The sequence below is a fragment of the Amphibalanus amphitrite genome, unplaced genomic scaffold (genome assembly GCF_019059575.1).
Source record: "Amphibalanus amphitrite isolate SeventyFive unplaced genomic scaffold, NRLGWU_Aamphi_draft 001693F_arrow, whole genome shotgun sequence".
NCBI lineage: Eukaryota > Metazoa > Arthropoda > Thecostraca > Balanomorpha > Balanidae > Amphibalanus > Amphibalanus amphitrite.
In genome coordinates, this window is record NW_024883186.1 from 91,470 (window position 1) to 111,218 (window position 19,749).

The 19,749-nt window shown below is 50.8% G+C and overlaps 1 long non-coding RNA gene across 1 annotated transcript; it reads left to right on the top strand.

Annotated features, from left to right (window-relative positions):
• The first annotated feature begins 13,788 nt into the window (after window positions 1–13,788).
• On the top strand, window positions 13,789–15,199 carry LOC122374674. Its single transcript, XR_006255260.1, has 2 exons — window positions 13,789–13,974; window positions 14,913–15,199. It is a non-coding gene; the product is annotated as an uncharacterized LOC122374674 (long non-coding RNA).
• Window positions 15,200–19,749: the final 4,550 nt, after the last annotated feature.

Below are 19,749 nucleotides of genomic sequence, written 5' to 3' on the forward strand. Positions count from 1 at the left end.
GAAATTTTCACAACATGTGTAGAATTGATGTACGATAAGGTGTACCAAAAACGGCGGCGCTCCACGCCGCCGTTTTTGAGATATTCGCGAAAAACCACAAGGGGGGGTGTTCAAACACCCCCCCCCCCCCAGCAGGGCGCGGGTTAACAGGTCTGTCAATTATGCACTTTTCTGCGGCGCTGTAGCTCCCTTTCTGATGTGTGCGTCGGCTTCTTTTAAATTGTTGACATTCGACCGGAAAATCTGTGAAATTTGGTCATCAAAAACCTCTGGTGACCTGACCTTTGACCTGACCAAAAAAAAATGACTTAGGTAGTTCCCTCATTATTTTTGTCGCTCTTTCGAACGCCACCTTCGGCTTCCGCGTATCGCTACGTGGCCAAGGAGCCAAGTTAAAGGGGGGGATGTTCATTGCACATTTTCGGAACTAGCGCATCGAGGAGGCCCTGTATACCGATTTTCAGCCAAATCGAAAGACCCTGCCGTTTTCTGTTAAAATGTTAATTGGCCGTAAACTCGTTAACGGTGCAAAATATCACCCCAAAGAGGTACATTTTCGGAATCATCGCATCGAGGAGGGTCGAGGCCCTGTATAGGTAGGTACTAGGTACCGATTTTCAGCCAAATGGAATCCCAGCTAACAGGAAACGTTAGTACAACGTTGTCACAACGTCGTGTTTCGGTAAGTTGCGAAATTACGTTTTAATTACGTTCTAGCAACGTTCTGAACGTTGTGAAGCCATGGTTTGGTCCTAAAGTTGTGGTAAAACGTTGTGACAACGTTTTATTGGTACGTTGCAGCAACCGCGCACTTGCAACATTATATTTTGATAATGCATGGTGACATATATGGCCATATAATGCATTTCCTTTGACTTCCAATGCGCATTTTCAGTTTTCATCGTTAAATTTGACATGTTTTATTTAACACTAGGACTGTTCACGTTGTCAGCTGGTGGTCGCCAACACGTTGTTACAACGGGTTTTCACAACCTTGACATTATAGGTACTGAATAATTAGCGGTGTTTTTACAAGTAAATTCTGATACCTCTCTCTCTCTATCTCTCTCTAATATATATATATATATATATATATATATATATATATATATATATATATGTATAGCATATAGTTAAATGGCGGATGGGTATTAATTTGATGGTGACTCCGGTTAGCCAGTCTTTGCCGTAGCGCTCCGGAGTTAGTATGGTTTCGGACCGCCAAGTCCGGCACAAATCCGGCTCCCTGCCACCCAAACAATATGCCCGGTTACATAGCATTTTTGTCGGGGCTGTTGCTCACTTCTTCTGCGATAATTTTAATGTAGTTAACTTTTCGTATATTTAGATGAGATCATTGTGTAAATTGCAAAGCGTCATTGGCATGTTTTGCAACATCACAGGCGGAGCTAGAGGCTTGCAACTATCCCTATGTAAACGCGGCTGTCATCCGCGGCTGCCAGCGAGCCACGCCGGCAGCCAGTGTCGAGCGGAGGCGGCCGCCCTGACCTCGCCGGAGGGGCCGTGACGTCAGTGTCACCGGCCGGCGTTCAGAGCCAGCCTGCCGAGCCGCAGTCTGCGCGGCCCGAGCAAGCAGTGAGGACCGGCGGCGGGCGCGGCTGAGGTAGCTGGAAGATGAAAGACAGCGCCAGTTGTCTGCGCTTGATGTGATTGTTGTTTTGACTGGTAAGTCAAAGTACCATTTACGAGTAGCATTTGCAAGATTGTGCCTTGTAAATTTGTAATATCGTGCGGTCTGGGCTATAGTTCATTGTAGCTCTAGCCTCTTAGGTGTTGACATGTTTGATCTAGCCTGTTGCACTGTTACGGGAAGTGGTGAAGGTATTTTTGTGATTTTTTTTCATGAATTGAATATGTCTGATTTTCCCTCATGTCTTCCCGCAGACGTCCTGCAACTCGTCAGCGCGCCTTGTGGCAGGCCCACTGTCGGCAAGGCGGTAGCGAAGTGGCTGTCCCGAAGCTGCGACCGGAACGGGGGGCGTGCAGACCGTCTGGTCAGGCACTGCCAGCTGCCGAGGGACATCGAGGCCGCAAATGAGCCGGTGCCTAATGGCCCTTTCACACGTAGCAACTTTTCCGGTCGCCGGCGACGGCAACTGTCGCCGGCGATCGCCAGCGACCGGGGTCAGTCGCCGGCGATCGCCAGCGACCGGGGTCAGTCGCCGGCAACTCCGCAGTTGTCGATATCAGCTGACCAGTCGCCGGGGTGTGACGTAGCAGTCGTGTCAGCCAATCATTGAAGAGTTGTCGGCGTTGCCGAGAAAGTTCAATTTTTCCAACATTTTGAAGTCGCCGGCGATTGTTCTAGCCAGCCGCCGCTCAACTGTCACGTGACCCGCTTGACCTTGAGTTGGCACCAGATATTGCGCTGCTGATACATGCAGCGGCGCAGCTTATTTTACTGCATTATTCAAGGTACTAAATATTTGGATATGTTTTGCAGGATGATAACTACCGTCTAGGTAATATTGGAATAATATTTATTAGATCTATTATTGAAACAATACATAATATCAATGAAAATACAATCAAACTGCGATTCTTCTACATTGGAATTCAATGCACTCAAGCATAAAACTGAAAAGTGATGTGTACTTGCAGTTCCTCCATTTTTCCTAACGCATCAGCCAAGACTACGAGTGCTGCAGATTTTGCTCACCTGTCTTGTTTATTCAACTACAACCCTGTTCTCAATAAATGAATAAATGAATTCCTTAGCATTGAAGGAATGGTTGGTGGTAAGCATGGGACAATCACAGTGATTTGTGATCACACATTTGAACCGTGCTTTGTATGTGAAAAACAGAAAAAAGGCATTCTAGAAATGTAGCAGAAATTCAAATGCGAGAAACGGACCTGAGGAACGGCGAAGCCTACCACCCACATAAAACACAGGCTTTCATTATGTCAAAAACAGACGCTGTATTATCTAAAGCGCTGGATTGGGGAACACAAGTGTACCCCCCCCCCCCCTTATAACAAAATGCATTTTTCCACACAGTGGATATCACTAAACATGGCGAGGTGACAGTATATGACACCATACGCGCGACCACATAAAAATGCAGCACGCGCGGACACGGGGCAAGGACGGTGGCACAATATGCCGATACCCAAGAAGACACAAGCCTAGGTCAAAGGTGACAATACTGTGACAGAAATCTTAAAATCAGCCTGGACACAGCTCACTCTTCATGACCGTTTTTATCGAAAATAGACCAACAAAACACCAAGGCTCCTTCGTCCAAAACTCAAAACTCGACATGCCGCTCCAAAGGCCTTGCAAAACAGCGCACACCAACAACGCATAATAGCCAGCAACGCACACGACAGGATTTTCGAGGCCCGAGTCGTCAGCCGCCGCCGCCGCCGCCACCTCCCGGCAGCCGATTGCTGAGTGCTTGCTCCTTGCCGCACCGGCGCCGATCGTGGCGACCTCTTTACTCTGGCAGAATCGACCCTACCGAGCGGCGACAGCATTCAGAAGCAAAATGACAAATGAATTCACTGCACTTATGTCAGAAAATCGAATGCACATGCCATGGTCACACGCGGTGCCGTCCACGGGGCCGGCAGAAGCTGCACACTGTCACCGAACACCACCTGCACCTTGGACGCAGTATGTGAGGGCTTGGCGGACGCGCGCCGCCTCGCGTGCGGTATTGGCATCAAGGCCCGGACACGAGGGAGCACACTCGGCGCAATCAGAGCACACCGTCCGGGGCCGTCAGTGTCGATCTCCTGACCTCACAGAAAGTTGTGCAGCAAACAGGTGAACGCCGTCAGTGTGGTGACTGGTGCGCAGCACACCGTCCCACGGAAGATCGTCTGTGGGCCGTGGTGCAGATGCTGTCTCTAGGCGAAGTCAACAGTGCAGTGGCAGAAGTTGAACATTCAGCTGCTAGACTCCTTTTCGGGTCAGCAATGCCGTCGAGTTGGCCATCAGGTGGTGTTGCAGAATCATCAGGTACTCTTGATCAGGTACATCAGGTACAGAACCTCTTGACTCATCAGGTAACGCTGTGACTTGTCTGCCAGGCACAGAGGGCGGACATGTCAGAACATACTTCAAATACATTTTTAAAAATCATTTTTTAACCAAAAGCTCTGCAAATTAGGAAGCCTGGAATAGGCTATTGCTTAGCATCATAAAAACTACCCAAATACCCAAATCAGGTTAGGCTTGGTTTACCCAAATACCCAAATCAGGTTAGGTTTGGTTTTTACACTTCAGGCTAAAATGAGAACTATCTTAACATCATTATCCTTGATGTAGCATTGTTGACGCTTTTTGTCTTGCACAATTGGCAATCAGTATTCAGTGACACAGAATTGGAATTTGTGGTTCAGAAACCTAGCATTATTTCACACCTAGCATTTTAAGGCAGTGCTCATTCTTTTTGAAAGCAAGTGTATTTTTTAATATAATTTTCTAGGTAATTCATTTCCTATTGAATATGGTTATGAGACCATTGTTACTAATTTTGGTATTGTTAAGGCAGCTGTGGCATGAGTGGGCATATGCTGTAGAGACTGGAGTGATTAAAGTCACTAGAGGCTTGAGGGTTTTTTTTAGACATTATGCAGCAGCCTGGGGAGATATGCAGAGGCAAGTCTAGGCACCACCAGAAGGGGGACAAGCAGTCAGCACAACACACAGCGGGCGCAAGGGGAGAAGATTGTAAAAACTATTGCCTGGATCCACCTCTGTGGACATCCTCAGGCATGCCTCTGTGGACATCTCCAGGCTGCTGCATGTAAAAAAGTATCAAGCCTCTAGTGACTTTTTCCACACTGCAGCAAATGCCCGCTTATTCTTGGTCTGCTCTACCTTCCTCCAATTATGAGTTTTGTGTGAAAATGACATTTTTACATTGGTGGAGCTTGTGTGCGCATGGTACACATAAGCCATGCCGGCAGCATTGCTGCAATGAATAGGAAACAGCTCCAGGGCCAAAATACATACCACCTAATACCTTGCCAAAATACATGACATACCTACCACCTACTATGCATACTGCAATTATTTATGTACTAATAAGCCATGGATTATCATTTGCCATGTGAGCACGCACACACATGCGAACCCAATGCGGATTAAGTTTGGCCTGGGTTGTTTATCCATGGTACCAAGGCAAACTCCAGCAGAAACAATAACAAAATTGCAAAGCTACCTGTTTGATTTTGATCATGCTAATTAATGAGCAGCAATATAATATTTTGTTGCTATCAAATATTTCCTGTGTCACACGAATAGGTAGGCAAATAGCTGACTGATGGGTAGGCACTTTGTCCTCAAGGGCACTGATACTGAATGTAAACAATGTTCTTGTGACACAACAAGCAAGTTTTCATTACCTTATGAAACTAGTGTCAATTTCAATGTCATTAAAATATTCAATTTTGATGAAAAAATGCATATTTATCACAAATAAAAATCATGGGTGATCATGGGCAAGTGCGCCACAAATGACATAAACCCTCCAATATTGTCGAATCAAGCTTAAATTCAAGTCACAACAGCTTCACCACAGGCAAACTACAAGATAATAATCCCTATGCTACTGTGCAACAAATTTAAGGTAGCCACACCAACCAATTTAAGAAAAAAATGCATCACAAATCACCTAAACCACTCACCAAGGACAAAACTGTCATGGCGGCGTCCGCTGCTCGAGAAGAGTCGCCGGCGACTGGCCTGTGACGCGGATCTGACGTCACCAGTTGCTGGCGATTGCCCGGCCGTGGCCCGGGTATTGTTCGGCAGCCGGCTATTTTGTGTGCAGGGTATGACGTATTTCGCGAGCCGACGTCACAGGCGGTGACGTCGGCTCGCGCGCGAGCCGAGCGCCAACGACAAACTAACGGGAACCCTCGGACACCCTCGGGGCATAAACCGCGGAGTAGCATGTTGAGCGAGTCTTATAAGGAAAATTCATATATTTTCGTTTCTCAAATGATAATCAGGGTGTCTCTTACCTTTTTACATATCATTTAGGCTTACCTAACACTTCAGTTGCCAAATATCTGCAATTTATTCAAGCGAAGGTATTTTCAGTAAATATCAATGGTATAGACCGAAATCTTTTGAATAAAAACTCCAACCAACAGAAATAAAAATAACTTAATTTATTCCAACCATTTCCTCCAAATAATCAACATAAAAACTCACTTTTACACACATCATTCATAATAACACGCCGCTTTTGACAATTGCGGCGTCGAGTGGCGCGCTGCTAGCGCTCTTTTTCGATCGCAGAGACCCTGCACGCGCGCGAGCACACTACGTCACGTCCGGGGGGCACAGGTATATGAAAAATCGCAGTGACGTAACACTTTTCTCGCTTCTCATTGGTCAATAGCCCGTTGCCGGGGTAACGTGCACGTATGTGAGCGCGGGCAAGAGTACTAGCCGGCCGCCGATCAGGGCTCCGGCGATCGCCAGCGACTTGCTTACGTCATACCTACGTCACACACGATCGTTGGCTGGCGGTCGCTGGCGGTCGCCGGCGACTGCTGCTGTCGCCGGCGACTGAAAAGTTGCTACGTGTGAAAGGGCCATAACGGTTCGCCGAGTGATCCTCCCAGCGAGGGTTAGTGAAGAAGTGAACTTCCACCAGTTCTGGCGTGCTAGCGGCTAGCGCTAGAGCCGGTAGAACCCAATTCCGTCCCACGCACCCATGGGGGCGCCCCGGGGCCCCATGCCCCATCACCGATGCCGCCGCTGTCGTTTTTTTTTTGTAAATTGACCTGTGTGATGTATTGAAATATACACTTCTTACATGCCTTTTTTACAAGTCTAGAGAACGGGACGAGAGCGCCGGAAACACATTCTGAGTATGTTGCGAACAGTGGCGTATCCAAGGGGGGACCCTGGGGGTCCTAGGGTCCCCCCTGGAGCAAAAAAAAATTTTTTTTTTTACTCGAAAAAAATTGAAAACACTTTGAGGGCCCTTTTCACCACTTACATTTTTTTTACATAATGAAAAGTATCAATTACATTTCTAGGGACCCTTTTAGGACTATCAGAGGACCCCTTTAGGCCAACGAGGGACCTTGTAGAGTAAATTAAGGGCCCTTTACAACGAACAGGACCTTCTCAGGCACACAGAGGGCCCTCTCAGACACACAGAGGGCCCTCTCAGGCACTCAGAGGGCCCTCTCAGGCACTCAGAGGGCCCTCTCAGGCACTCAGAGGGCCCTCTCAAGCACTCAGAGGGCCCTCTCAGGCCCGAGGGCCCTCTCAGACATCTTGAAGAGGTCGAAAAGAGCCCTCTGAGCTCAAAGAGGGCCCTCTGAGATCAAAAAGGGCCCTCGGAGGCAACAGAGGGCCCTACAATGCAACAATAGAGCCCCCTGTGGTCACCAAAGGGCCCTCTGAGGCGAATAGGGGTCCTTTTAGGCAAACAGAGGGCCCTTTGAGGCAAACAGAGGGCCCTCTAAAGTGGCGAATAAAGGGACCCTCTGAGACGAACGGGGGCCAGAGCCCAGAGAGCCCTCTCAGGCACTCAGAGGGCCCTCTCAGACACTCAGAGGGCCCTCCCAAGCACTCAGAGGGCCCTCTCAGGCACTCAGAGGGCCCTCTCAGGCACTCAGAGGGCCCTCTCAGGCACTCAGAGGGCCCTCTCAGACATCTCGAATAGGTCGAAAAGAGCCCTCTGAGGTCAAAGAGGGTCCTCTGAGATAAAAAGGGCCCTCGGAGGCAACAGAGGGCCCTCCAATGCAACAATAGAGCCCCCTGTGGTTACCAAAGGGCCCTCTGAGGCGAATACGGGGTCCTTTTAGGCAAACGGAGGGCCCTTTGAGGCAAACAGAGGGCCCTCTAAAGGGGCGAATAAAGGGACCCTCTGAGACGAACGGGGGCCAGAGCCCAGAGGGCCCTCTCAGGCACTCAGAGGGCCCTCTCAGGCACTCAGAGGGCCCTCTAAGGCACTCAGAGGGCCCTCTCAGGTACACAGAGGGCCCTATCAGGCACACAGAGGGCCCTCTCAGGCTCACAGAGGGCCCTCTCAGGCACATATAGGGCCCCCTCAGACACACAGAGGGCCCTCTCAGGTACACATATGGTCCTCTGAGACACACAGAGGGCCCTCTCAGGTACACAGAGGGGCCTCTCAGGCTCACAGAGGGCCCTCTCAGGCACACATAGGGCCCCCTCAGGCACACAGAGGGCCCTTCAGGCAAACAGAGGGCCCTCTCAGGCAAACAGAGGGCCCTCTCAGGTACACAGAGGGCCCTTTCAGGCACACAGAGGGCCCTCTAAAACACACGGAGGGCCCTCTCAGGTACACAGAGGGCCCTTTCAGGCACATAGAGGGCCCTCTCAAACACACAGAGGGCCCTCTCAGGCACACAGGAGGCCCTCTCAGGCACACAAAGGCCCTCTGAGACACACAAAGGGCCCTCTCAGACACACAGAGGGCCCTCTCAGATACACATATGGTCCTCTGAGACACACAGAGGGCCCTCTCAGCCACACAGAGGACCCTCTCAGGTACACATAGGGCCCCCTCAGGCACACAGAGGGCCCTCTCAGGCAAACTACACAGAGGGCCCTTTCAGGCACACAGAGGGCCCTCTCAAACACACAGAGGGCCCTCTCAGGTACTCAGGGGGCCCTCCCGGGCACACAAAAGGTCCGCTAAGACCAGCAGAGGGCCTGTTAAGACGAACAGAAGGGTCTCTGAGGTACGAGGGTCAATTTCAGGCCACAAGGTATCCTATGAGGCCACCAGACGGCCCTCTTAGATTAAAGATGGTCCCTGGAGGTCACCAGAGGGCCCTCTGAGGTGAACAAAGGGCCCTCACAGCCACCTCAAAGAGGGCCCTCTGAGATCGAAGATATCAAAGAGATCAAAGAGGGCCCTCTAAGGCGAATGGAGGGCCTTCAAAGGCCACAAAGTGCCCTCTCAGGCCACTGGAGGGCCTTCTGAGGTGATATGATGCTATGTCAGACCACCATGAGCCCTATGAGGTCATCAGGCCCTCTGAGATCAAAGAGGGTCCTTGGAAGTCATCGGAGGACCCCTTGAGGCCCCTTGAGGCGAACAAAGGCCAGAGGGCCCCCCTTAGACACCACAAAGAAGTAAAAAAGATCCCTCTGAGTTCAAAGACAGCTCTCTGAGATGTAATAAGGCCATTTGAGGCCTCTGAGGGCCCTCTGATGCCACAGAGAGGCGCCCGCTGATACCAAAATAGGGTCCTCTGAAGTCTGAAGCCACCAGAGGGCCCTCTGAGGCGAATAGCGGGTCCTCACATCCACTTCAAAGAGGGCCCTCTGAAAATCAACTGGCCCTCGGAGTCAGTGTCCCAAAATTGTATTTTGGCTTGGGTGTCAGAGGGGAAAATAGGTCACCCAAAAGGGGGATAAGAGTGGACAATTGTCAGTCACAGGGCAGCCGGAGCCCTCTGAGAAGGTCACTTGAGCCTTACAACAGAGGGCCCTCTGAGGTGATATGAAGGCTATGTCAGGCCACTATGGGCTCTATGAGGTCAGCAGGCACTCTGAGGAAAAGACTGGCCCTCTGAGGGGAACAGAGGGCCCTTTAGAACAATCAGAGGACTTTTTAGGCCAACTAGGGGCCTTAAGAGGTCAACAAAGGGCCCTTTGGGACACAAACAGGGCCTCTCAGGCCACCAGGGGCCTCATGTATTAGACAAACATACGGCCATCTGAAGTAAAAGAGGACCTTTTGAGGTAAACAAGGGCCCCTGGAGAGAAAACAAAGGGCCCTTTCAGGTACCTAGAAGGTCCATGGAGGCCACTAGAGTGCCCTTTGAGGCCAGTGATGGTCTGCAGAGGCCCTCAGAGGGTCCCTCTGAGGGTAACAGAGGGTCCTTAAGACGACCAGAGGCCCCCCCTTGAAAATGCAGGTGTCACAAGGTCCGGTTTGCATCAAAGGTCAGGTAGCTATGCCCAGTTTTGGCTCTCTGTTGCCGACGTGTCCCGAGCTGTCGCAAAAAAAAAACGATGTGGTGGCACCCACCCTCCCACTCGGCCGGCCAGGGTCCTAACCAGGGATGCGGAGCCGTGGAAATTTCAGACGTCTCCGGCTCCAGCTCTGGAGAAAAAATCGGCTTCGGCTCCGGCTCTGGCTCCGGCTTCGACTCCAATACTCAGTACATCCTCTATACAATTAAATACGGGTGGAAGAGAAAAGATGAAGGATTGGTTCACGTTGCTTCTGTATTTGCATAACAAGGCTATTTTGAATACCACATGTTTTACTGCCTTGTACTGTCAAACCGAACTATGTAGGTCAATAATTTTTTCCTCTTCAAAAAAGCAGCCGGAGTCGCCGCCTTTTGGACGGCTCCGGCTCCGGTTCCGGCTCCGGGCAAAATATGCCGGCTCCGGCGGCTCCGGCTCCAGCTCCGGCTCCACACCCCTGCTTCTAACTCGGCTTCTGAGCCACGTACCAGCACGCCAAAGGCAGCGTTCGAAAGGACGCAAACAATAATGACGAAATTACTCTGGTCATTTTTAGATCAGGTCAAAGGTCAGTTCACATAGGTCATCCAAGGATAGCGTTCGTGCAAAACAGACGCTTTTCAATTTTCTCCCATTGACTGATAGGTAATGGAGAGGCCGCGATACTGACCTGACCTTAGGTCACCGATATCGAAATTCCGAGATAAACATTTTATAGATTATGTTGCTCTTATCAATCGCTGAAAGTTTCAAGGCAATCGATCAATCGGTGTAGCTATGACGAGCATTCTTATTTTTTTCTGAGGTGAGGTCACTTGGCGTGACCTGGTGACCTGACCTAAGGCGACCTGGGTCTGAAATTTTCACAACATGTGCGGAAAATATGCACAAACAGGTGTGGAGCGCCGCCGTTTTTGAGATATCTGCGAAAAACCGCAGGGGGTGTTCAAACACCCCCCCCCCCGGCCCGGCGCGGGTTAACACCCGTTTCGCCGTTTCCATCCTCAGGACATTCAAATCCTTTTCCTCCATGCCGCAACCCATGATCCAGGCTGGACCTGGACGGGCAACTTTATACCATGCGGGCGGCTCCCATTGGAGCGCACTGCAGCTCCTAAGGAAGCACACTCGTAACCGGGTGCAGTGAGCACTTTGGGGGCTGCAGTCGGCCTGTCCTGTTGGACAGGCTCAGCCCCGGTGACTCACCAAGGTGCCCACCCAGACCAATGTCTCCCTCAATTCCTATCATCCTTCCGGCCCTGAAATGGTCTGGTCAGACCGAAAGGGTATAGCCCAACAAAACAAACAAAACTCTTTTGACACTCTTTCTGTAATTTGTGCTCAGATTTGACCTAGGGTCAACCTTCCAGCCTGGGCCCAACCCAAGGCGGGGCTAAACTGTGCTCAGATTTGACCTAGGCCTGTTAATTGTACACCTTTTATCTCGGAACATTTTTATGTTTCTACAGCTCTGTAGGGCTGACAGCTCTTCCTGCGAAACCTTTTTTGGGTCGAAAATGGCAGAACATGACGTCATTTGCGGCCAACCTATCATAGCCTCTGGAAAAAAACAATGGTCACAATGTGTAAAATGGATGCCCGTAGAGGTTCTGAAAGTTTGGTGGGGATATCTGCAGTCATTTAGGAGATAGCTACAGAAGAGGGCAGGGGGCCGTTTCGCCCCCCCCCCCCCACGGGACGCGGGTTGAACGCCCTTTCAACTCAGGCTACAAGAGCCCTTTTGCCACTTAAGGGCCCTTTCAACCCAGTCAGTCAAGGGCCCTTTTGACTGCGGATCCCCCCTGAGAGAAATCCTGGATACGCCACTGGTCAGAGGGAAGTTTGTTGATATTGCCATGGAAACCCAACGCGCCGACGCGCGCAGCGCACTGCAGCGCTCCGCAAGGGCGGATCTAGGGGGTCGTTTTGGGGGGGGTCACCAGTCGGCCGACATACCAGGTCTGGTGAATGAATTCTGACGACCGGGGGGGGGGGGGGGTAGGGAGCGAGTATGTCGAGATCAAAAAATGACATTTGATCTTCGTCGTTTATAAGATGAAGTTTTATCGTAAGTCACTCGGCTCAGTAGTTTTAGTTAGTGAAACCCACCTATATAGGAGCGTCGCCACGGATTTTTTACTGGGGGGGGGGGGGGGGGAGGCGGGTCGACCGACTTAAAAACCCAGAAGTAGATATAGTTACCTCACTTTTAGCCTAATGCATTAGTAAATAGTAGCCTACAGTCACGATCTCTCTTATTGACCTGTGTATGAATCGGCGGCGCGAAGCGCCGCAAAAATTTGCAAAAAAAAGTTGTCAAAACACAGCTCTAAAACACAAATATTACAACCTTTTTAGCATGCTAGTACAAGCCGGAGTTCCTTCACAGTACACATATGAATTCCGATTCAATTTGACACGGTTGGTGTTATTACAGTCACTGTTATTTCTCTCTTATTGATTGGTGTATAAATCGGCGGCGCGAAGCGCCGAGAAAATTTGCAAAAGAATGTGTCGAAACACAGCTCCAAAACACAAATTTTACCACCCTTTTAGCATTGCAGTACAAGCCGGAGTTCCTTTACAGCACACATATGAATTCTGATTCAATTTGACACGGTTGGTTTATGTAATTACAGTCAAGATTTCGTATTGACCTGTACGTATGTACATAAATCGGCGGCGCGAAGCGCCGCGAAAAATTTGCAAAAACATTTGTCAAAACACAGAGGGGGCCTCCTCTCTACAGAGGACCACCGATCTCTACTGCGGGCCTCCTCTTTTCACAGGGCCTCTTAACTACAGAAGCTACAGGGCCTCCTCTCTACAGAGGGCTTCCTCTCTACTGAGGGTCTCTCCCTTTAAGAGGGCCTCCTTTACAGAGGGCCTCCTCTCTTCAAAGAGCCAGAGGACCTCATCTCTGCAAAGGGCCTCCTCTCTTCAGAGGGCCTCTTCTCTACAGAGGGCCTCCTTTCTTCAGAGGGCCTCTTCTCTACAGCGGGTCTCCACTCTTCAGAGGGCCTTCTGCATTCAGGCGGTCTCCTTTCCACAGAGGGCCTCCTCTCTACACAGGGCCTCCTCTCTACATAGAGCCTTCTCTCTACAGCAGGTCTCCTCTCTACAGAGGGCCTCCTCTTTAAAGGGGTCTCCTCTCTACAGGGGGCCTCCTCTCTACTGAGGGCCTCCTTTCTACAGAGGACCTCCTCTACAGAGGGCCTCCTACCTACTGAGGAGTCAGAGGGGCCCTAGCGGTCAGACACAGACACTAGCGGTTATTCACTGGAGGCCCCAGGAAGTAAGAAGGGCCCTAGCTGTCAGGCTGGTCAGAGGGCCCTGAATGTCCTGACGTGATTTTTGGGATTCCCGTGAATTTCTTTCGCCTCAGACGTGATTTTGACCTGCCAGGGCCCAGGGGCACTAAAAATAAAACAAACAAAATAAAAAATGAAAATAGGACATCACCAAAATTAAGTGACCGAAATCCGTTGAGTTTTTAATTTTGCGTATAGGTAGGGGCACCACGAATTAAATTCATGACCATCCCCTTGGAGTTTTCCTGGATCATCCCCTGGTGCTCACACGGTTGAGACAAAAACGAGTAAGATTCTGGTCTTCAATACGCCTTTTCACGCAACACGATCCAGAAAAACAAAGGTATTAGCTCAGAAGTGTTTGACAGGTGATTTTGAGCATGCAAGACGGCGTCTATAGCGCATTTAGGTCTTCGGCTTTTGGGGGGGGTCAAATGACCCTCTCAGACCTTTTGGGGGGGGTCATGACCCCGTGGACCCCCCCCAGGATCCGCCAGTGGCGCTCCGCCGTGAAACAGGAGCTCTGTTCGCACCCCGTTTATTTATCAGCAGACTTATGACGTCGGCGGTCGATTTACGTCACGGGACATGACGTCATCACTGCAAGCTACGTGCTACGTGAAAGAGACATATATGATGCTGTACTGACATTGGTGGCGCACATCAACAAATGCTCTCCGCACTGTTTTGTGTGTTTATTGTTTCACATAGGTATGTTGTGATTATATTCGGTTTTGAAAATTTATTTTTAGTGTTATTTAATTTTATATGCTGTTTATTTGTTCAGCCATAGGTGACAGGCATAGAACGTTCATTTTCTATTTGTAAACGATTTTACCTGCGTTTTTGTTTTGTTTTGGAGTACCTACTTCATAGAAGAGCATTTCAATTTAGGGTTTGATTGTGTCAGAATATGTGTGCTAAAATGCAATATTTTGCTTCATTAGATTTGCTGTCCCCATACACTGTGCTGTCCCCTGAAGTTTGTAAGGATTAAAATACTTGGCCACTCAATATTGTCATTTTATTTCCCAATTTATGTTCACATGATTATTTATTATAAGTAGGTACTGTGTGGTGATACTTTTGCTATATCTTCCTTCAAATTATTGTTATTGCCTTGTGTTTTATCTTGGCATACCTATCCATGTAATTTTTTATCTTAAATATAGGAAAATATTCCCAAGAAGGCACTGAATTCATAGCACTCGTACATGTGGTGATTGTTGGTGATGTGTATCCCGGACCGTGAAGCTTGAAAGCCTACTTATGTGCCACAATTTTTAATATTCAAGTTGATTTTTAATGATGAAATTATATAAAGTTGTTCAGAACCTTGCACGGACTGGTTTGCATATGGAATGATAAATAAACAGTTCTCTTCAATCCAAACAAAAATATGGCACATGCTCATGAGAACATTTACTGCAGGTCTTTGACCATTTGCTGGAAAATGCCTTCCGCCAGCTGTCCGGTAAAGTCTTCAGACCTGAGGCATCATCCTGTTATCACTCTGAATAGCTTGGTGAGGTTGCTGAAGGCCTCTATTACTGCTTCCTCTGAGGCTCTGACCCTGAGGTGCTTGAGCAATAAGCATTTTGGACTTTAAAGGAGGGAGTGAATTTTCTGATCCCTTGTTTTCTTGGCAGGTGATTTATCGCTGCTTAGGGCCAGCGGCCCATCGGACAGTCTTGAGAAGACCGCCGCACGCTGTTTGCAGTCCGTCGACCACCTGTCTTCAACGGACGGACGCCCTCGGTCCCACTCAGCAATTGACTGAAGCCTATCGCGCCGATATGCTCGCTCATCTTCCATCCTCGCCCTGCCTGATTGTTTCGACGACCCGGGCTGTGGTCCCTGAGGTTCGGAACCCGTCTCGCTGGCCTGCCAGCAGGAGGCCTGGCGCTCGTCGCAGACGAGCGCTGCAGTGTGGCCAGTGAACCTGATGCTTCACTGGCCACACTGCTGGCACTGATACTGCACATCGCACAGCTCGTTATATAACAATTGAACACATGTGAGGCGTGATTTATTTGTAGATATTTGTAAACAGCCTTTAATTTTTGGCATTGATTCGTTGTGTGACGTTGTTTTGTTCGCATGTGGCCATGCGGATAAGGCTACTGGCCAGTGGCCATAGCCTTATCCTTCTCGTTAAATTTGTTATCTGGAAATAAATGTCACCACTCACCATAAATGTGTTCTACATGGGCAATGACCAACTATTCTACTGTACATTTTACGGATGTCACATTTCATGGTGCTTCAGGATAGATATCACAAGCGTCGTACTTCTTTGTTACGTTGATGACGCACCTGTAACCGCAGGCAATAACAGCCGGACACAGGCTGACACGCGCTATTCACCGATGGGCATATGAACAGATGGGTGTCGTGATCGTGGGCATGGTACTGCCTAGACTCGGCAATAATTAGGGCATTTTTAATTCTCGCCGAACCTATCGGTTTTCTTCATCAGATGCCGTTTAGGGGGAGGGTAGATGGACTCTGCCCTCCCCGCCCCTCGCCATTTCGGACTAAATTGCGACATTTTAGGGCCGTGCAGAGGTTCACTTACGACGTCCCAAGTCAGTAACCTGACCTGACCTAATAATGTGGTCGTTGTGAAGATCCGTCTTTAATGTTCAAGTGCGCCAGCTTCATCTCTATACCAGCGCCTCCGAGCAATTACCTTAAAAAAAAAAAACGTCGAGGGCGACACCCGAACCCCCTCTTCTCGGTGGCGAGGGCTAGGGGGTAGTGCTTATTAAGGGAGAATGGCTGTGCTATTTGACTGTGCCATTCGAGCCCTACCAACACCTGTGATGAACCGACGCCCGGTGCGAAAGGAACATCGGCGTTCTCGGCCAGTAGCGGCGGAACACCTTCAATTAAGGGGGGGGGGGCACTGCCGACTTTTAGTCCCATTCTAAATTCTTTCCATGCAACGCCCATAGGGCTAATGTAAAAATGTCAAAATCAAAGAGGGCACGGTGCCCCAGTGCCCTCCCCATTCCGCCGCCTATGTTCTCGGCAAAGTTGCCAATGATTTGCAAAGTTTGAATGATTCACTGCATAATGCCAAGTCCTTTTGGCTCCTGCGAGATGTCGCTAGCGCGTTGATGAAGTTCAATATAGAGGTCACTAGCGTCGTGCCATGAAACCCAAGATTACTTTCATGAAACCTACGCAGCTAACGGATGGGGCTGCAGACAAAAGTACGCCAAAAGTACGTCGTGACCATGGTCTCCGCTGCTAAGCGACAATCAAAAGGGACATTGCTCAGCTTGTTTGGCGCACGTGTGACAGCGGCGCGGGGCACGCCCAAATCGGCCGCGCCTTCGCTGCGGTTGGCCCACAGCGACCGCACGAACTCTGCGGTTATAACAGCAGCCTACGTCACACACTGCTGGCGCGACTCGAGCTCCTATTGGACAAATTCACGTGGTCTCCGTTGCTAGGCAACAATCTCGTCCATCAGCCAGTGTATGGATGGTGGCAGTGGTTTTGTAGTGTCGGTAACTTTTTTGTCTGCGTTTTAGATCACTTTGTAGCCCCATCAGGGGCGGATCCAGGAATACTCCAAGGGGAGGGTCATGAATCGAAGTGGTGCCCCTACCTATACCCAAAATTAAAAACTCAGCGGATTTCGTCCACTTCATTTTGGTGGTGCCCCCATTTTCAGTTTTTTTTTCTTTTTTTTATTTTTAGTCAGTATCTTAACTCTTAGCCACAACCACATTTACCAATTGTAAGCAAGTATATATGAATGTGCTATGTGTGTATATGTTGTGGACGCTGAGTAGTGAGTACTTACCAGGAGCGTTATCAGGTAAGCGAATCGTTGTCAGTCCGACGAACTTGACCCTGGCGTCTAAAGGGTCTGTCCTTGACACTTCAGGCTTGTCAGGGGCACCAAAGTCCTTCCAGGCCAGACTGCAAAGTATGGCAATTTCGACGAGATCTCGTCGGTGCGGGCTTGTTCGGCTGGTGCGGATTTTGGAGTGGTGCGGTGCGGATTTAGCCTGGTGCGGTGCGGATTTGGCCTGGACCTTGGTGCGGTGCGGACTTCGCTTGGTCTTCTTACCCGGCCGGGTTCCCTTGTTGACTGTTCTTTGGAAAACCCTACAAATGCATGCCAGCCACGGTGACGCACGGTGACGGACCAAGGTTTTAGATTTCTCTACGAACTAGCAATTGCGGCAGAACAAATCCATTCTCGCCTCGGGAATTATTGTGATTACGACGTCATTAGAATGAAGACTGGCTGCGGTGGTGGCTGGTATGTCACATTAGCGAGCAGCTGGTTTGGATTGCCAATCAGCACGCTACTTTGGAAGGACGTCATTGGTTTCACTCGTACACAAGTTTGTTGGGGCGATTTGATCAAGGCTCGTGAAATTCCCACGTGACATTTAGCATGTAGAAGGCCCACAGAGGGGGAGAAGTTCCGAATGTTACGTGACCCAATATGCCCTCCGGCGTCCTGTTTTCCCCGGCGTCCGTTTATTTGCTCTATTTCAAACTTCCGGTACAAGTGCGCGGCGCGGTCCCGTGGTGAGCGTTGCTCAAGCCGTAAGTGAAACTGAAACTGGACGGGAAATAATTATAGTGAGATGAATAGTCCCTTGCATTATAATTGCCTGTGGGTTCGGTGCAGATTTTTGGGCTCTCGGTCCGCTTTGGTGCGGATTTTCCGGCTCAGTTTGAAGGGTTGGTGCGGATTTTGAACTTGGGCCGGTGCGCCTCGTCGACCTACGTGCCATACTTTGCAGTCTGGCTTCCAGGGACACCACAAACCTGTCAGGGGCACCTACGGCCTTGTGGGGCGCCACAGGCCCGCCAGGAAGCAGGGGCACCACAGGTCTAGCAAGTATACACGACAGGCCTGTCAGGGGCACAACGGGCCTGTTGGGCCCATGAGCACCCCTAGGGGCAGGGGCACCACAGTCCTTCCAGGGGCACCGCAGGCCTGTGAGGGGCACCAGCGGCCTAGCAGGGGCACCAGTCAACAAAGGCCTGCCAGGGGCACCACAGACCTGCCAGGGCACCAGAGGCCTACCAGGAGCACCACTGACCTCGCAGGGGTAACTTGGGCCTGTCAGGGGCACCACGGGCCTGTCGAGAGGCACTTCAGGCTTTTCAGGGGCACCATAGTCCTCTCCGGGCGCAGGGGTAGCAGGGGCACCAGAGGCCTGCCAGGGGCACCACAGGCCTGGCAAGGGCACCACGAGCCTGTCATGGGCACCTCAGGCCTGTCATGGCCCAGGGACACCACAGTCCTTCCAGGGGCACCACAAGCCTGTCAGGGGCGCCAGAGGCTTAGCAAGGGCACCACAGGCCTGCCAGGGGCACTACAGGCCTAGCAAGGGCACCACTGGTCTATCAGGGGCACCACGAGCCTGTCATAGCCAGGCATCTGAGGCTTGTCAAGGCCCAGGGGCACCACAGGTCTGTGAGGGGCACCAGCGGCCTAGCAGGGGCACCAGTCAACACAGGTCTGCCAGGGGCGCCACAGACCTGCCAGGGGCACCACAGACCTGCCAGGGGCACCAGAGGTCTGCCAGGGGCACCACCGGCCTCGCAGGGGCACCTTGGGCCTGTCAGGGGCACCACAGGCCTGCCAGGGGCACCACAGGCCTAGCAAGGCACCATTGGCCTGTCAGGAGCACCACGAGCCTGTCATGACCGGGCACCTCAGGCTTGTCAGGGCCCAGGGGCACCACAGTCCTTCCAGGAGCATTACAAGCCTGTCAGGGGCACCAGAGGCCTAGCAAGGGCACCACAGGCCTGCCATGGACACCACAGGCCTGCCAGGGGCACCACCGGCCTTGCAGGGGCACCTCAGGCCTGTCAGGGGCACCACGTGCCTGCTGGGGACACTTCAGGCTTGTCAGGGGCGTTACAGTCCTGTCAGGGCCCAGGGCCACCAGGCCCATGGTGTCCCTGCTAGGCCTGTGGTGCCCCTGGCGGTCCTGTGGTGCCCCTGTCAGGACTGTGATACCCCTGATAGGCCGGTGGTGCCCCTGGCAGGTCTTTGGGCCCCCGGGCCTCAAGGGGGGGGCCATGACCCATGTGACCCCCCCTTGGATCCGCCCCTGAGCCCCATTAAAAGAAGAAATATCTCACTTTTGTGGTTGCCCATAGTAAGCGCACGGCAGCCTACGTCAGCAGCCTGCGTGCGTTTCTCGGCCTCTCATTGGTCAACAGCACAGTCCTATCTCTTCAACACAGTAGCCACCTAGTGGGCTGTTGGGGAAGCTGTTTTGACAGCAGCGGGCGAACAGAGCTAGGGCCCTAAAGTCCAGTCAACAATTGTGGCGCTGTTTATACAAATATGAAACAGCAGAAATTGTAGTTTATGTTGTAGGATTTCAAGTTTAGGGTGGACCAGTTGGACCGGTTGGACCCCTTTGCCGTCGTCCCTTGGTTGGACCTCAACATTTTGGGTTGGAGGTTGTATGTAAGGCTAGGTTGTAGGTTTGT